Here is a 19,372-nt window from a genome sequence, read left to right as displayed (position 1 = left end):
ATGAGACTGATGCGCTTCATATCAAGAAGTCACTGCGCATGCTCAGAAGTGCGGCGGGAATTTCGGGACACACGGTCGGTCCAGAGTCTAGACGGCTGGAAGTTAGTTTTATGAGCGGCGGAGAGGTCTACATCCTTGATATTGATGGGGTAAATTCTTGATATGTACTTGTCTGTAATTAGTACTGTGGGATTATAGATTAAATATAAATGATTAGACACTGTGGTGATATTTCTATGCAAGTTTATATTCCCAGACTCGAAGCGCGTTTCACCTTCGTTTATATCCGCTACAATTGTCACATTTATGTCACAATTCAATGCTAGCTATGCATACCTATCAACTACATAATCTACGTTAAACTGGGGAAAACCATAGGAAAACGGGAGATGAATTATGTGCAGAGTCGAACACACCATGCCCCCGTTTTTTCTGTTTGAACGTTTGTAACGTTAGCTAGCTTAATGTGCCATTTACACGATATAACGTACCCGGGGTGTTTACATTGGCATATCGATCCGTTTATATTTTATATGCGGGGTTATATTTAGTAACAGCTGCCAGTAGTGTTTTTTTCTTCGACTCAGTTTTTAGTCAGTCTTTCAAATTAGGAGAATGCTGCTTGTTGTGTGTTTTTTGTGTTTTCTGGCCTTAACATACACATAAGAGTAATTGTTACAGTTTTGAAGGTTAACTATTATAGACTTTTTTTGTCTTCCACAGCAGAAATATTTCTTTTCTAAGTAAAAATAAAGAAATGCATCACAATATAAAGCTGTCCCCATGCTCTTCAGGTGTGAACCTCACCTTTATGACATGGTAAGTAGTTTTTCTTAAAGGGGTACTTCAGCGCTGGGAAGTTGAATCTGTATTTAAACTGGGTCATCAATGTAGTAGAAATCTGAAATTATTTTTGAATTTGGTGCCTTCTTGACTCATGGGGATGAAAGACTAAAATTCCCAGAATGCTTCGCTGCCCTGTGAGGCCATTCCCAAAGCCACCGCTACTTGATTACTGTGATTGAGTTGGAGAAGACACTACAATTAAAAACTGAACGTGTCTGTTCAATATAATGAGTGAGTCACTGCGCGAGTATCACAGCACTGAGCACTAACTGCAGGAGTGAGATAAATGAGCTGAGCTCTGGTGATGAGAGCTGAGGTAATCGCGACTACACTCGCGACATACATTCACAACGCGAATTCAGTCTGGCGCATTTCAGTTAGTGCCTTTGCAAGCTTAATTTTCATAGAAATTAATTTGAGAAGTTAAAAGACTTACATTGCTCCACTATAGCTTCGTTTAAATGAGTGACTGCAGCTGTGAGCTGAGCTCTGAGTGTAATCTCCATCCCCCATGTGCGGGTTCAAAACATGCGGAAATGGCTCCCTCTGCTGGCTGTAGTCTTTAGCCTTTGGCCAAACATTCCTCCTATGATGCAAATATCAGAAAATGTATTCCAGAAATAAAATGCATAAATCTCTAGTCTCAGGGGAATATAAGGGGGGAAAGCACAATCATTTGAATATACTCCAGGGTTTCTACTGATACAAAGCAATGTGCTAATCGCTGAAGTAACCCTTTAACACTCACATACAGTAACATAACCACATGTAACTGTCCTTGATTACTGAACCTTCCTTTTCTTTCTCTTTCAGTGACGTGTATACATCCCTGTGTTGTGTTATCAAATCGCTGTGCACCTAGTTGAATAAAGACCCTGAAAAACTGGTGAGTTGATGAGAAAATAGCAAAATACAGTTTCAAAAGCCCATTGAATCTGTACTTGGGTCATGTTTATCATACATGTGACATGAGAGAAAACACATTACTTTGTCAAATAACTGAGCTGGACAAATTGTTAATTTATAGGAAACTGATGGTACATCATGACAAAGTTCTAAACCAATTAATATTTTATTCATATCGGTTGAGCACTTTTGGGGCCTAATTTACAAAACCCTTACTAAATATTTAAATGAATGATTATTTAAATTAATGAAATGCCACAAAAATAAGCTGCATCAGAAAACTGCACATGCATGTTTGTTTTATTGCAGTGCATTATAGTCTAAGATGGTTCTAATGTTTTAGCCACCTCATTCATGGTGGCCAAATAAATTATAATAATCTTATAATATAATGCACTTTAATAACACTCCAGCACCCACTATTATCTAATAATCATAAACACATAGTAGCAGTTTCTACTTAATTTAGCAAGTTTCAACTTAAAAACTGAAAAAATTATAACCTTGTAAAGGTAGAATTCACAGCAGAGCTCCTGTATTAGTTTGAAGTTTACATGTATACCTATTCAAGTTTGCAATTCTTTGCATTTAGGGCTGCAACAACTAATCGATAATAATGTATAATTAAAATCATCAACAATGATCGATTAGTCAGGTCTGCCTTCTGTGCACATGAAACTTCCACCAGTTGCTCCCAATTACAGCACTGAATAACACACTTCTATGAACAAAGCATCTAAAAATAATGGATGCTTTACTTGCCCATGCGTTACTTACCGTCAAGTCATCCTGGGTGTATATGAAATTGTTCTTCCAGAAGAATAAAATCAGAGTTCTATTTATATTTATTTATATAATTATATTTATATAAGGCCCTGTCCGAATTGTCACACTTCATGTGCACTTTCGGTCTTGTGAACTTACAATGGCCATTGCGTACGCATGTTCGCTAAGTCCTGAAGACCGCAGGGTGTCCCATTCGTAATTTTAGCTTAAAGAAGGGTGCTCGTGAGCGGCCCTTTTGGGGCTGCCATGCGCCTTCTATGCGCACGTCAGCTGAGCCCGCAAGTTTGCGAGCTACACAGAGGACTTCCACCCGTCAGTCCAAGCGGCATTACATTGTAAAAGTGCAGAAAGTGCTGAGGAAGACCGTAAAGGTTTAGGTTGCCAATTGGGACAGGGCCAAAGCCATCCATGCCATTTGCATTGATGCACCCCCATTCCGTGACAGATGTTTGCTTTTGCACCTATCACACATGAAAGTCTGGATGGTCCCTTATGTCTTTGGGACTGAGAACCCGATGTCTGTTTTTCCTAACCGTGACTCATCTGACCACAGCACACATTTCCACTGTGTTTTAGATCATCAGAAATGAGCTCAGGCCCACAGAAGTAGCCGGCATCTCTTCATAGATCTGATGTATAGCTTTCTCATTGCAAACATAGATTCAAGTGGTATTCCTTGATGCAGCAGCAAAATATGTTAAGAGACATGATTTACTAAAGACCTTCAAAGCCCATGTGGCTGTATTTAACAGATTAGCATGAGTTTCTCATGCAGTGCCGTCTGGGGATCAAAGGTCAAGCTCATTTAACAGAGGTCTCCTGCCTTGCCCTGCATGCATTGAGATTTCTCTGGATTCTCATCTTTATCCCACAATATCATGTTTGGTACAAATTCACATTTAGAAATGTGATTTTTGGATTGTTTGACAATTATCTCCTGATATTTGGCACAAAGTGATGAGCCACGACCCACCTTTGCTTGCAAAAACTGAGATGCTCCTTTTATACTCAATCACGATACCCAAAACTATTACCAATTCAACTACTTGTTCAAAAGAGTATAACTTACAGTTTTTCTCAGTCGCTTTGGTGCATTTCTCACATCACTATTTACATTTGCACAACAGTTAGTTCAACCTTCACAACATTTAGTCATTTGTGCACATCATATTAGCAGTTTCTCATTCCTTCCAACAAACTGCAAATGCTTTTGGACATGCATCAATTGCTTTCATACAACTCTCTGCTGTTTTATAACATTATTATTTGCTTACTTCATGTCAGTCAAAATTAACTATAGCCTACTTGTGAATGCTGAATAGTCATTCCATATAAAACTAATAGTCCTCATTTCATTGCTTGAATCATTACATATAAAAATGTTGAACTAGCTGTCGAGCCAATTCTTTTCTTTTTCTTGAAAATGTCACCTAAATTGAAAAAAATTTATCTCAGGTGAATCTCAACTTTTACTGATGAGAAGGGGTGTGTGAAGCATTAGTTCTATGTATGTTGTATGTTCAGTTGCAATATGTACTAACTACAATATTTTTTACAGTTGTGCACAGCTCTACCCAAAGGGAGGTTATATTTGTTGTAAAAAAGGGTGTATTTTTTCTTTTGCACAATGGTGTTTACAACTGAAATTGCAAAGAGCATGTGCAGTAAAAATGTGAAACATATATTCAGTGTCTTGTACTCAGTTACCTCACTGAATACAGTAATGTGTAACTTTACTGTATTTTTCAAATGGCTGTGCAAATAGTATATAGTGCAGTCTTCTCTTGAGCATTTTCAGGTAGTCACCAAGATCTGATTTTTTTTGCATTGGAAAACATTTACAGAGTAAACTGTCATGATGAAAACATGACAGCCATTTGATTATCTTGTTCATAAACAATGGTGTCAGGACTTTTCATCTTAATGGCACTGACACTTTCATTGAAATTAATATTTGCTTTTGAGGAATGAGCTATCCATTTTGAACAAATGACACGCTTTTGCAGGTTATCCTCTGGGTTTTACAGTTTGTACTAATTCTTTTGAGAACTGCATTAACAAATGTAAATAGTGAAGTGATAAATGTACCAAAGCGAATGAGAAAAACTGTAATACCATTCAATTTCATAAAATCAAAATGTCTATTTTAATATATTAAAAGTCAGGACATTGTTAATTCTCTTTAACATTTATTTAACTGGTAAAACAAGTACAAAGAAAATATTTTTTTAATGACCAACTTAATATTTTGGAATAATATAGTTTCACAATATTTTTGATCAAATAAATTAAGCCTTAGTGAGCATGAGGCTTCTTTCAAAAACATTTTTAATACTTTCAACCCCAAACTTTTGAAATGTATTGGAGTTTGTACTGCACATATTTTACAATAAACACTAAATATATTGTATTTTATACTTATATTACCCATAACAAACAGTCCCTTTTATATTGTACTGTTGTTGGTTCAATTACATCTTTTGCAATGCTTCATCGGTTGAGTAGTTCATTCCATCAAAACATATGTTAAAAGAGTCACGTACCTTGATCTGCTATGTCTACGTCTCATTAATACAATCACACATCAATGCAAGAATAAGATAATTAGGTGATTTCTGTATTGGGAATGAGTGAAAGGTATAGGCTGACTCTGTGAGTCTCAATGCCTATAATTACGATGTCTAAGCTCTGGACCCTTTACACAAAGCTGTCACAGTGAAACTATCATCACTGACACCTGCTGTGTCCATATAGCGTGATGATGAGAGGTTGACTTTTCTACACAGACCAAGAAGATGGTCTGCTGAGCTATGATCAGCAAATGCCGAGAACACTCTTTTTTTTTTTTTTTTGAACGTGTGGGTATCAATGGTAGTGTTTTTGTGTTTGTGTGAGAGAGGGGATGCAACTGTGGAGACAGACAAAAAAAGAGATTCATTTGCACTGTGTATATTACAGTATTATAGCTATACTGTTTTGTCAGTACTAATGTGTCACTATTTAGAATATTTGTGTCAAAATGGCTATTTCTGAATTACATAAGATTTTGAGTCACATCAAAAAGTGTTTATGTAACAGTGTTTTTTTATGTTGTTTTCAAACATGTAGTTCAAAACGCTCTTATATATAAAACAAATTGACACTGGGATATGTGTTTATATTATACATTTCAGTTCAACTTGGTAAATTAAATGTTTTTTGGACAAAATATTTTTGTAGTTTATTAAAAAAAAAAAAAAATGTTTCCTTTTGCTGAAAGCAGCCTCTAGTGGACTGATTAATGGGATGTTACATTGTCACAACTTACCCCATTATTGAAAATAAATAAAATAAAAAAACATTGAGAAAGGGGAATGGTGTCTGGCGCGCAGACAGGTGCATGAGAATTTACGTTGGGGCGGCAACAGCAGAGCGGTGGCTCGGTTTTCCAGATGGTTCCTCTGGAGGCATATTATCTGCTCCATCACAGCAGGCTGAACCTGAGACTGTTGAAGTGTGTATGGGGGGCTGTAAATACTGTGGGCAGTTTGGTGCCACAATGATGCTCCCAACCCTGCAGCCTGTAAGTGATCCTTACCTGGCCTGTCCCAGCTGTGGGGTAGGCTTTCCACCCCCCTCCGCCAGTCTAGTCATGGGATAGGTCTGCTACCTTTATCCCCACAGTTTCTCTATCCCACCACAGGATAAACTTACTGCTAAATGACAGGGTTGGCCCGCTCCCCAGGTAGTTGCACCACCAGAATAACTGGACAGGAAAAGCATGTGACATACTTGAGTCGTGCACCTCTAGATGTGTGGATACAGGAAAAAGTGAAACAAAAACGATTTGATTAGCACCCGAAGTCACACAGTTGAATATTAGCAGTCGAGCACGCTGAAGTACGTGTAGCCTAATCGGTTTCAACGGCCTTATAAATGAATAACTAGCATGCACAGGCCCCTTCCCTTTTTGATTTGGAGCCTTATCTGTTTTCCTGGAGTTCACTAATTACACAGCGTCTACAGTTTCAGCGGGCATGTTTGATATGAGTTTATCTGAGCTGTCCGTCAAGCAATTAAGGTCAGCGTTCAGCACTCTCTCAATAGCACAGTCACGGCCTCAGCAAGCAGGGAACGGATCAGACCAGCTTAGATCAGGTGAGGTCTCAGGTACTAGGTTTCCACTTCTGCCGTCCCACCATGACAACACACAATGGCTGTGATCAACGTTGTACCTACATGACTGTTCACCCTGAGCGACCCGTCCTAATGGGCTATTAATGCTTGTGTGGCCTCAGATAGTTTAGTGAGTACATTTACATGTGTGGTTATAAATCAAGCTAAAGTGATGTATGTAGAATGTTTTTATGAAGTCAAATTTTTTACAGTCTTTATCTGTCTGCCCGTATATATGACGTAATTCCTAATCGAATATTTGAAATAAATATTACGTCACCTCTCTCTTGAGGAAGCACGAAACTCAGAGGCCAGGTTGTAGTCCAGTTAATGTAAACATGCTGGAGGAAGCTACAATCACATTGTCTAGGTCTGTTAAGGTCACGTTTACTGTTTGGTGAAATCCACTCATTTCAATAGGAATTCATGTGACCAGGGATTTTGATAGCCTGACAAGCCAGACCCACATCAAGAAATTAAATTTGCTGCTGCTAGGGTGCGTCTAGATTTCTAGGCTAGGATTTTGCATGACGAAGAAAGATTTCCCCACTTAGATTTAGAAACACATTCAAATTGGCGATTAACCATACTGACCAAGAGAAAGCTATGTTTTTTAAAGGGACTTCTGTGTGAGCTGTGCTTCATACATTACGGGAGTGAATGGGATCAATCCGTGAAAGTTAAATTACTCACTGTTTCAACATGAAATTTGTTCTGTGTACACCCAAATAATTATGAGAACAATTTTACAGCTCAAATAATCACGATTTTACAGAAGAATTCATATACATTTAACTTTTTTTCTTTTAAATCTAAAAATAAATAAATAATTGGAACCGGAGATAAGAATCAAAACGTTATTAGACAAATGCTGTCAACAGAGCTCAACTTGTATTGAACCTAGAGTCATTTCACTAAAGTCCCTGAAGCATTTGGATGGGGGTGGTTTGAGTATGCACATTTTATAATTGTCTTCCATTTAATAACACTGTGGAACATCACATTGAGGCAAGGCAAGCACAGTCTGTTCCATTCAGCTTGAGTTTGACTCAGGTGAGGCTCTTGAATAAGGTTGAACAGTCGTATAAAACTGCGTCTGACTGTGTGGTCAGACAGTATTAAATTATATGATTAAGACATTTGCTTCTCAGTGGTGTGGATTGCCTGAGCAGTTTCACTATGTTGGGAGTGGTCACATTTAATACACTCTGTGTCTGTGTCTGTGTGTCTGAGTCTTCGTGTGATCTGTGACATGCTGAGTTGAACACAAGACTAACTAGGTGACACTGTGATAGCCAGGCATCGTGAAACGACCAGGAGTCCTCTTTCAAAACAAGACTCTTCTTCCTCTACTCTCCTTCCGTCTCACTACAGTCGTTCTGTATTCCTGAGATGGATTTGCATTTGGAGAGTTATACAGACGGTATTGATGTTATCTCACCAAACCTATTTACTGTGACACCAAACAGGAATTATAAAATCTGAAAATTACAATGACTGGCCTATTGGGGGCACTAAAATATTTGTTTTGAGCTTATTCTTAAAATGATTTTTGATTTGGTGGAAGTTTTACTATAGTATGTTTACAAATCCATGCATTTAAAACTTAACAGCTATATTTGATATGCCTCCACACGCAATGTGAGCACCTGTGGTGCCTGTTTTTTCCAGATGCCAGAGGCACAGCACTCAGCAATGAGAAATACACTTCAGTCAGCATGATAACTTTATGGCTGGTGTGTCAGATTTAACTGCAAGATGGTTTTTTTTTCTTCTACATATGCCTTCATGCCATACTGCTCATGAAATATTCAGCTGACATATTACTGCTTCTCCTTTGCCTATATACATTTTACCATATTAATGCCAAATATGGCACAGACTGTTTAATGCTGCTCAGAGGTGGCATTTACAAAGTAATTTCAGGTAATTTATTACTGTAATTTAATGAATTTTCCTTTGAAAAAGTAATATAAAGGATTACTCTTAATTTGTAATAATTTAATTACAGTTACTTCTGATGTAATTGCATTAAATATGGATAGACTATAGAACAATTCTATACTAAACACAACAGTGGATTTAACATTCAAAATTGTAAAATTAGAGTTAAATATTTGTTTTTAATGTAACTCCATTTAAATACTTTGGTAATTTCAAGAATAATTTATGCAATTTTATATTAATTATTTGAAAGAATTAATAGGGCAGTTTCATATCTATCTTGTATTGTTCAACTGTTCGAGGTTGATATGGGATTTAGAATAATAAGTAATAAGGAAAAAGTAATAAAGAATACTCTTTAGAAAGAGTAATTAGTACAGAAATATAATTACACTGTTGAATATATAATTTGTTTCTAGCAATTAATTACTTTTTAGAGTAACTTACCCAACACTGCTGTTAAGGGCTGAGTCTTTGTTAATGATTTTACATGTGTCATACGTCTTTACACTGAATTTTGAGCAGGCACAGAGCAGCCTAACTTTGCCATGAAGACCTCTAAGGCATCTTTACACAGTTAAGATCTGTTTCGTTCTTCACTTTGGGGTAAAAAGAAGTTTGATATACCTTTTCAGTGATATACTGTTAGTGAATATCATGACGAGGGGCATCCATGCTGCTGAGAGATGAATAGATGAATGTTGTGCACTTTCCTCTTAATAACACTTTTTTTTTAAAATGACAACGAGAAAGAAAGTATCTTATTATAGCGGCATAGCAATTTGGCGATCAAGTCATGTCATGTTTATCTATATAAAACTTTACAAACTAGATAGCTTTAAAGCAATTAACTTGCAGTATTAAACATGAAAACTGCTTTCTAGAATTACAACTTCTGTTTCTAAAGTGGCTCTTCAATGTGTTAAGAACTTTACTCCTGAACTTGAAACAATCTCCACATGAACTTTGTTTTGGCCTGATTTATATCAGGGCTTTAAAGGTGCAGAAAGCGATTTTTGGTAAACACTGTTGATATTTGAAAATCACCAAAACAAACATCCCCTTACTCAAAAGGATCAGACCCATATCTCAATGCCTCTGCCCTCACATTCATGTACACACAATGCAACACAGCCAACGACTATGGCAAAATCTGCCGATGTGTCTGCCGACCAATGGTATGATGTCATCAATAAGTGAAAGCAATTTGTGTTACTAAATTAAGTTGAATGTCTAATTGTTATTTAGCTCCTCTATGCTCAGCAAAGTCATTAGCCTGGGAAAACCCAGACAACTTCCGTCAAATTTAGATTTGCTCTGCATGTAGTCTGGCAAAGAGCACATTCAAGCCCATTTCTAATCCGTCAAAATCGCGGCATAAATCAGAAACGCTGGGGTGGGCTTTACACGATGACGACAGCACAATGAAGGTGAAGCAGATTTTGTACATTACAAAGGTGGATGTTGCCGTGGAACATCACTCGTTCGAATCAGCTATTGCGTTTGTTTTAAGTGATTTAAACTTTTTCTTTTCTTTAAAGTCTCAGATGTTTCTCTGTCGCTCTGCATACGTCATCTCTTTCATCGCTCTTATTGGTTTTAGGTCCATCCAATTGCGCCCAGAGGTATTTGAGCCATGTCCGTTGGTGAGGCCCCATTGGAAATGATTTGTCTATGAAGCTTTGCCAGACCATAACTCAGTTACTGCTGAGAATTGTCTGGTTTTAACCAGGCTACAAAGTCATCCCTTCCATCCCAAAAAAAAACAATTTTTTTGGGGAGTATTTATAATATTTTTTACATTTATATTAAATAAATTATATATATTTTTTAAATGAATTTTCACACAATATATATATATATATTTTTTTTTTAAATGTAAAAATCACTTTATAAAACACCCACATTTCTAACTTCCATTCATGGGGATAACATGGATTATTTGATATAGTGTAAAATTTGTGCCCATCTTTTGGAAAATAGTTTTAAAATTAAAATAAAATAACTTTTACCAGTAAATTGCTGCAGAGTTCCACTATTAGCTATGTGCTATTTGACTGAATTAACTATTTTTCAGTTGGATTCATATCTAAATGTAATGAAATCACAATTCTAACAATTAAAATAATTTTTTCCAAAGTTTCGAATTTTTTGTACTGAAATTTTTCAATGATGTATATTATTATAATATTATATTATAATTACAATCAAACCTGAACAAGAGAAAAGTTGGAGTCTTTAGAGTTCATCTATTATTTTAAACATTTTCTTATAATTCTACACATTTAATCGACACAGAAAATTAACAGAAATTAAGTTATATTATTACATATCGAGTAAAAAATATACAACATGAACATCAAAATGCAATGAATTGAACAGCAATAACAAATGTATGTGTATGTGTTTGTGTGTGTGTGTGTGTATGTGTGTTTGTGTGTGAGAGAGCATGATCATTTTGCATTGTGGATGTTTTATGCATTGCTGGAAGTGTGCCACTTCATTTCTGTATGCGTGTTCTGTGTTTTTGAGGATGAATTTTGTCCATTTTCTAAGCGGTGTCTACCCTGGGTGTGACTTTTTTTGTCAGACGAACATAAAAACAGATATCAATCCAATATTTTTTTTTTAATTTGTAGATCGAGAGAGTGTTGACAACGATACAAAGTCTCATGCCAGAGCATTTTAGCAAACGTACTTTGGGGTCAGAAAAGACCCACGAGGTCCGGAGGGTCTGTCCAGTGCTGGAAAGCTGATCATAATCCTTCTTTTTAAAGGTATATTCCCCTGGCCTTTTGCATTTTCTCTGCCATCTCACTCTTTCTATAGTCGTTCTGGTAACGTCAGTCTTGTGCACTGAGCTCTCTCTCCTCCCCCATCATGAATGTTACTGCTGATTGGCTACAAGACTGCTTTAGTGCTCGGTCTGATCCATTTTTCAACAGTGTTATTCAAAAATCACTTACTGCACCTTTAAGTCTCATCTTATGCTTGACTGTGGGGCAGTGAGTGCTGCAGTGCTATTAGTAGCAAGCTGTCTGGTAAATAATATTACATAGCTCTCTGCTATAATATTTATTTCTGATTGGTCAATTGCACCATACAGAGATCAGACATTTCCACTGTCGCCCCTAGTAACACTATATATCAGGCCGTTCAAAACGCAACTTTCATATCTTTCACATCACAGCACGGACTCATGGTCTCATTTGACAAATGTTAAACAAACTGCACAACTCTATTTAAGTATGCTGTTCGTAGTGCTTCATGATTGTAGCTCTTTCCCTCACTAAAGCTGTGGAGTACAGTCTTGTTTGCATTTTTGTATGATTTTTAAATAGCCTACTTTTTTGCTTTTTTAGTCTTTTGTAGTCTTGTGATTCACCTCGTAGCTGATTGTCTTGGTTGATTGCTTATAACTCTTTAATTAAGAATTTTATAAAATCCCTATGGGAAAAATACTTCCAGAACCAGCTCCACTGACAAAGGTGGGGCGCTAATGCACTCTATTAATATCATTGTAATATTGTTGCAGTGTTTGTCTTGTTGCTACGCTGACTGTTTTGTACATTCTAAAGGCCTGTTCACACTGAGAACGATAACTATAAAGATAACTATATTAGGGTCCACACCAATGTGCTGCAGGTTGGCCGTCTGTCACTTTAAATGCTCAAGCTCTTTAAGCAGGATTCAGATTGGCTGTCAATATTTTTAGCATTCATCTGCTAGAATTTTTTTATTTTTTATGAAGGGGACTCAAACTCTGTGCCGTTATCATTATAGTTATGGTATGGTCTCTCCTATTCTTATATATATATATATATATATATATATATATATATATATATATATATATATATATATATATATATATATATATATATATATATATATATATATATTTTTTTTTTTTTTTTTTTTAGAACTTTATCAGTTTTGCCGTGAACAGGCCTTAATGCACTGTTTAATTTTTTAGTCTTGCTGATAGTACACAGGTCAGATTCTAAAATCATTTAAACTCAAATCAATATTACATATATTTCTTTATTTGATGAGTAACAGCAATATGAGCTGGATAATGTACAGTTCATACTGCAAAATAAACCCATTCAGGGTAATACAAGATCTGTTTTGCGAAAATGGAGAGATAATCCTTTACATATTACGAGGGAATTCTTGTCTGTGTTCAGGAAGAAAATAGAAAGAATCATTTTGTTTCATAACTAGTGCATACTTACTGCCTATTTGGATTTAGTGAACAAATGATGAGTAGGACCAGGATGTTTGAAAACAATAGCTTCCTCCCCCACCTGAATTCAGGGAAATTAGCGAAAAGCGCAGCCAGTAAAAACAGCAACCTGAAGGGTACGAGTAAAAAAAGGAGAACATGTAGGGGGCGTATTGAAAGGTAGGCTAATATTCAGAAACAACAGGCAACGAAGGCAATATCTCATCATGGCCTTAGAGCGCATGGTGGGACTCTTAAATGAGTCTTGATTGTACTGAGCAATTTGGAGCTCAGCAGAGCACTCAATTAAGGCGAGCGATTAACAGCAGATCTGACTTGTCCTGCTCCCTGTGATGTCATCGTTCTTGGAGTGTGGCAGCCATAGCAGGTGTCTGATTTGACCAAAGCACTGGCCAGCAGCTTATATCATTAATAAAGCCCAAGACTGAACCTATCAACACTGCAGTACATTCCATTTTATGCCATTTTCTCCACATGAGGCTTTCCTTTCTCCTGTTTTGCTTTTAAATGTAGTCCAAGAAAACCCATACTTCAAACCAACATGCCTCCTGAATTAATTTTGAGGTAGCTTTTTCTATGTAAAGCTAAATGGTACAATAATCTGACTTCATTTTGAGGGGACCTTTTCAGAAGCATAAAATGTGCCATGATTTGGTCTCCAGTGGTAATTTTTGAGAAGATTAAAGTTTAGTCAAAGTGAACTTAGGTTACCTTTCAGTAGTCTAGTTAAGTTTATCGTGGCTTTTCAACCAGATTCGGCATAGTAAACCAGATATAGCGCATTTCTCTCGCAGTTTATGAGAAAATAAGCTTGGTGAAAATAGCGTTCGGTTTTCCGGCTTTTGTGCGAGACGTACTAAAACCATGTGTGTAATTGCGAGTGTGTGCAGTTTGCAGAGAGTCGACCAGCGTGCACTGTACCTCCTTCAAACGTCTTCCCAGTCAATGGAAAAACAAAGGTCAGGACTCTGGAAATGTCACTCAGTCCCTGGCTTGGCACTTAGAGGTCCAAGGGAACCCGGAGGGGGGGCTTGGCCTGGCTGCAGGTTCCGGGGGGACAGAATAATGTGTCACACGGCTGCCGCCGCTTCCTCTTCCCCTGGTGGTTGGGGGCAGGCAGAGAGGCACGGTGGGGGCTCATTGTTATACTGCCTTTTCCATCAGCTGTCAGGAGAGCAGGGGGCCCGGCTAAATGGGCACTCTAAAATACTGCACGCCAGGGAGTTGGCCCTCTCAAAAATATACAGTATACCTAGCAAGCAGAAAGGATAGATTTAAAGCTTTCATATTTAATCACAAAAATGACATTTATACATTATGCGTAATAGCACTCCTTATGCCCTAATTTTCACTTCTACCATATGTGCTTGTTTGTCAACACTTGTGTCAGGGCTCAAGAATACGTACTGTGCCGTTACCAAAAACACTTGCACAAACAAAATGATTACTGAAAGTAGTATTTCAACTCTCTATTCAAAGTCCCAGGAGGTCCTGCAGCATTTCCTAATATCCATTATACTATATTGGATTACTGTAACCTTTCAAAAGCACCCCATACTAATAAGAGAGAATACGCCATCCAGAATATGTGTCCTTTCACTATCACACAATTTCCATATAGAGTTAAAAAGATAAAAGAAGAAACCAGAGCCACTAACATTTAGGGCCTTAATGTTTTGCTTCAGAATAACTATAGACAGAGGGTGAAAATACAGACCGTACTTCCATGCAATAAAGAGTGGAATCAAGCGAGAGAAACAGAGAAGGGAGTGAGAGGGAGAGCGAGAAGGAAGCTGATCAGATGATTATTTCAGTCGAGCAGGATAAGTGGTTGAAACGGAGCCGTGTTTGTCGCTGCGCTGCGGGTGATCAAGGTGAAGAAGGAGAAAAGGGCTGGCCACGCCCCCGAGCACACCTGAGATTGCGTTACCTGCCGTCTCTCAAGCGTCATACTGGGAGCGTGGAAACCCGAGTACAGCCACGAGAAGAAATCTGGCCGTCAGTCAAGTGCTTTTGTTTGCAGTTCTACGAACAGGCCGGATCTGGTTTCTCTGCTCCAGAAACAAGGAACCTAACCAGAGGAACAGCAGAAGAGCATCTGAATACTGTCAATACAACTACAAATTTCCCAGACTAAATCATTTCCCACTTAAAAACAGACCTCTCTCTATCTCTCTGGAAACTTGAATGATAAAAATAATATTAATAATAATAAACTATTTTTAATGTATCAAGGTCAGTGCCTTCTTTATTACAGTTTGATTGTTTCTGATTCAGCTGACTTCAATTATATTTGCACCGTACACAATTGAAAATGTCTTTGCAATGACAATGACGGATGGATCCAAGATATCAGTGTTCTGGCAAATATCCACAATTTGAATTCGCTTTGTTTTTATAGTCTATGGGGCTAGTGTTCATCAAAATCAGGATGTGAACACAATGTCATGGACACAATAATGTCAGGAATGCTTCACGGTCATATTGAATTCTGAGCGTCTTCAAATAATTCAAATACCTAATCATCTGCAGCCATTCCTGAGGGAGGGAAAATAAAAATGTGTAGATATGAAAAGAAAGTAATAAAGTCACTCAGATGTTATTGTATTTCATTCGCTTATATTCGGGCATAAATACTGAGTGATTTAAATTACGTACTTGAGACAAAACTTGAATGATCTAAATGGGTAAACTGGGAAAGATGCAGCGTTGGAAAGATGTTACCAAGCACTCTTTAGAAACATCAGTATATATCTTTTCAGCATGATTTGGGCTTTTTTATATCGCTCCTCTCTAAATAGACCTATTAAGAAACAACTGGACGTTACAGGGCAAAAAAGGAGTAAGTGATGAGAGAAAAACAAGGCACTGAGCTAGAGAAGGATGAAAAAAAGGTAGGAGAGCAACGGAAATGAAGCATCTGATGTAATAGGACACTGTAAGTAGGCAAGTGAAAGCCTCCTCCTTTCCTCCTTCAGGGATAATTGTTGTTTAGATATACTTTTACCCGTGTCTCACTCTCAGGTTATGTTTATACAACTTGTTATTGTGGTTTCTCTTTGCCTTTTCTCCCTCTTTTCCATCTCCCTTTTCCTCCTCTTCTTTGTACTTTCTTGCTAGGGGAAAATCTGCGAGGCTTGCTCGCCGGTGCCAGCAACAGTTAATCCTTTTCCAAAGCACCTTAACTATGCTGGGAATTCTGCAGATGCTAAATAAAACAACGGGAACAACCATGCACTTAACACCAGCTCACGCTGGCAAGAGTGCCTCTGTCTTCAGATGCTCCATTTTTTCATAAGTAGTTCAAAACAATCTGCTGTTGTGTGATAACTGTGTGTTTCTCTTGAGTGAGCTGGTAGCAGGGCCGCGCTGGGTTCAGCAGCACCGCCTCTAATCCCATTATGGCCGTTCACCTCAGATTACATAAAATAAATCAGGAAATATATGCAAGGAGGAAATAAGATGTTTCTCTGCATTAGTGGACCAAAAGTGTCAAGCATTGATGACCGTCACCTTACATTCATGTATTTTTACGATGGTTATATGTCGTGTAAAGAAAATCCTTATATTAGGGTACGATTTTTTGTAAATTAATTTTTCTTTTTATTAAATGTATTAAAAAGTTACTTAAAACATACATTTATAAATATTACAAAATACTTTTATTTCTAATGATTGCCATTCTTTTGAACTTTATATTTATCAAAGAATCCTGGAAAAAAATTAATCATGCTTTCACTAAAATATTAAGCTAAGTTTTCAACGTTAATAATAAGAAATGTTTCTTGAGCAGCAAATCACTCAGCATATTAGAATGATTTCTTAAAGATAACGTGACAATTAAGACTGGAGAAATGGCTTATGAAAATGTAGCTTTACCATCACAGAAATCAATTACACAAAAAAAGAAAACAGAAAACACAAAAACGATTCGTAATCTGACAACTCAGCGCTTGACACTGTAATATTTGTTTGCTCAAGAAGCTACATCTACAAAAAAGCTGTTAACCAACATATTTGTTGTTCGAACTGCTGTTGCTCATAACATGAAGTCAATTACCCTTAAAAATGAATGAATGTTCTCCTGATAATAAAATGAGGGGTTTTAATGTGATCAAATGCACTTTAACAACCTTACCCTTATATCAGTCTAAATCTCGTTTTTCTGCAACCAGATTATTTTTTCTTTTCTTTGAAAGGACATGAGACTTTTTCAAACCCTGAAATGCAACTGTCAATCAGCTGTGTTGTTTTGAGATCAATATGATTTAGTGAACTCTCACTCATGTAGACCGGTTTGGGGGGGAAACGGTGGGAACAGGTGTAGTTTCAATACAGCACTCATTATCCTTGAGTGATGACCTTCAGTGGCATACTGTACTCCTCTGTAATCATCCTTCACTCTCCATCTCTTTCTCTAAATGCTAACTGGAGCCTTTCAAAGCAGTCAGTGAAAGGCAAAATTGGCCTATTGAAGAAGTTTATTAGAAATTGATCTACTCTTTTCAACTCACACAGGAGCCAGAAGACTTCGAAAACTTGTACGGACATGACACGATCACGGCGCATTCACGCTCACAGTCGACCTTTATTTGGAGAGTCATCTTAGAACGGCAGGTCAGAGTACAGAGACGTGAAAAGTCATATAATGTGTATGCAGTTAATTATGTTAATGCTTGAACTGGTTGATTTTGCTGCTATAACAGGTCGTCTGGCAAATTGAGATTTGTTTTTGTGTGCTCTGGCATTTATGTCCCATTACTGGAGCTGTACGGCACTGGTAGATATTCTAAAGTAATGTTAATCTAGCGATACACTCAAGGCTATCTCATAAAGTGGTCTGGAAAAGATTTACCTGTGCCTTAAGATATTTGATCAGCTCTAATCATTAAAACATCAGGCAGCAAGAAAGAAGTGTGAGAAAAGAATAAAAGATAAAAGAATCCATGACTTCATCTGTGCCTGTAGGAAAGGGAAAAAAAGAAAGGGCAAAAAACAGGTCAGCCTTCTCAATGACTTTCCCAAAACTATTTTTTTATATAACTGAGTTTCATAAAATAAAAACAAATAGTGTTATTCAGCAAGGTGCATTAAATTGACAGTAAAAGTTATAGTGAAGACCTTTATAATATTTCGACATTTATTATAATAGTACATGTTTCTTGAGCAAAAAATTATTTCTGAAGGATCATGGGACACTGAAGCCTAGAATTTTGCCATCACAGATTTTTTTTTATTTTATTAGTCCAATTGACTGCAGTTTCAAAGGGCACCAAATGTGTCAGTATCTAAGGTCATTGTTACAAATGGACCCTCTTTAGTTGCCATTTTGTTTTTTTATTGAAAGATATATTTCAGTGACCCTTGTAAAAAGGATCCTGCGTCCGTTACAATGATATTGTAATCTAGTCCATCTAAATGGTGGAGTATGTTGATCACTCACTGTAAATGGTGTCAAAGGTCAGCTGCAGTAAGAGCTATCAGTGACATCCAGAGGAAACCAAGTCGTTGTTTCTTATGGTCACCCCCTGACCCCTCATTAACCTAATCTCCTCTAATAATCACCAAACTGTGTGAGTGAGTGAGTGTGTGTTAGCCTGTGTTTCTGATTGAGAAAGACAAAATGCCTATGGATTTTTGTGCATTTCTGTTTGCATCTGTGTATTGCGTACACTAAAAGATTTCTACAGTTTAAAAGGATTGGCTTTTTTGGCAGAGGTCTCAGGTATTGGCTCTGCGCCTCAGAGAGAAATAACAGCTTTTCCTCAGCCTCAAGAAATACTGCCACATTAGAAAAAGAGGAACCACAGCAGCAGTTTTAAACAGCTCTGCTCCTCAGCTTATTAAGTACATCAGCCATAAAGTCATCAGTGTTTTACTCTTTTCTCTTCTTCTTCTTTTGTTTTTTTTTTTTTACCCCCAAACACATTAGAGATGCAGGGTCAGAGTAATGTGCATACTCATAAGGAGCTCACAGAAATAGAAACCAGCATATACATGAATCACTACAGCTCTATGCTGCTCTCACTAAGAGTATAGCCACAATCTTTTATTATTATTATTATTAAGTACTTAATAAAGAAGGCATGCAAGGAAAGAAAAACTACATGAGCAAAAAATTTTTAAATGTCTATTTAAAAATGATTTGAAAAACATCTCAGCTGTTTTGGGTTACTCAATCTGAAAACAGTGTTCATGCAGGCAGACGATTCAAGTCGAAACAGTCCTTTATTGCCCATATAAAATTGATAGTTTATACTCCATATGTTTTAAAATCATGAGTGAACTGACCTTGATTTTTGTTAAATACATGAGAATAACTATCTTGATTTCTGCTACAACATTTGGACATAATAAAAAATCATCTGGTCCTTGGCAGGTGTTAAAATGATCTAAAAACAGATGAACAACACATGACGTTACGCTGTGTCATTATTTATTTAACAAAAACTAGCCAAAATGGAAAAGCCATGGGTGACAAACTAA

General features: G+C 37.1%; 2 long non-coding RNA genes across 4 annotated transcripts in view; one reads left to right on the top strand and one right to left on the bottom strand.

The window, feature by feature from the left end:
• Positions 1-54: 54 nt before the first annotated feature.
• On the top strand, positions 55-17,845 carry LOC137075287 (uncharacterized). Its single transcript, XR_010905023.1, has 4 exons — positions 55-149; positions 724-819; positions 1,660-1,732; positions 17,405-17,845. It is a non-coding gene; the product is annotated as an uncharacterized lncRNA (long non-coding RNA).
• The window catches only part of LOC137075286 (uncharacterized), a 116,996-nt gene continuing 110,369 nt past the window's right edge, over positions 12,746-19,372 (bottom strand). For 2 of the 3 annotated variants that reach the window (XR_010905022.1, XR_010905020.1), the window contains exon 3: positions 12,746-14,957. This is a non-coding gene — a long non-coding RNA (uncharacterized lncRNA). Of the gene's footprint in view, positions 14,958-17,741; positions 17,849-19,372 lie in introns of all 3 variants that reach the window. The other variant, XR_010905021.1, reaches the window with a different exon arrangement.

The sequence above is a fragment of the Pseudorasbora parva genome, chromosome 5 (assembly GCF_024679245.1).
Source record: "Pseudorasbora parva isolate DD20220531a chromosome 5, ASM2467924v1, whole genome shotgun sequence".
Lineage (NCBI taxonomy): Eukaryota > Metazoa > Chordata > Actinopteri > Cypriniformes > Gobionidae > Pseudorasbora > Pseudorasbora parva.
Note: the sequence above shows the minus strand (reverse complement) of the source record. Positions and strands in the feature narration are given on the sequence as shown.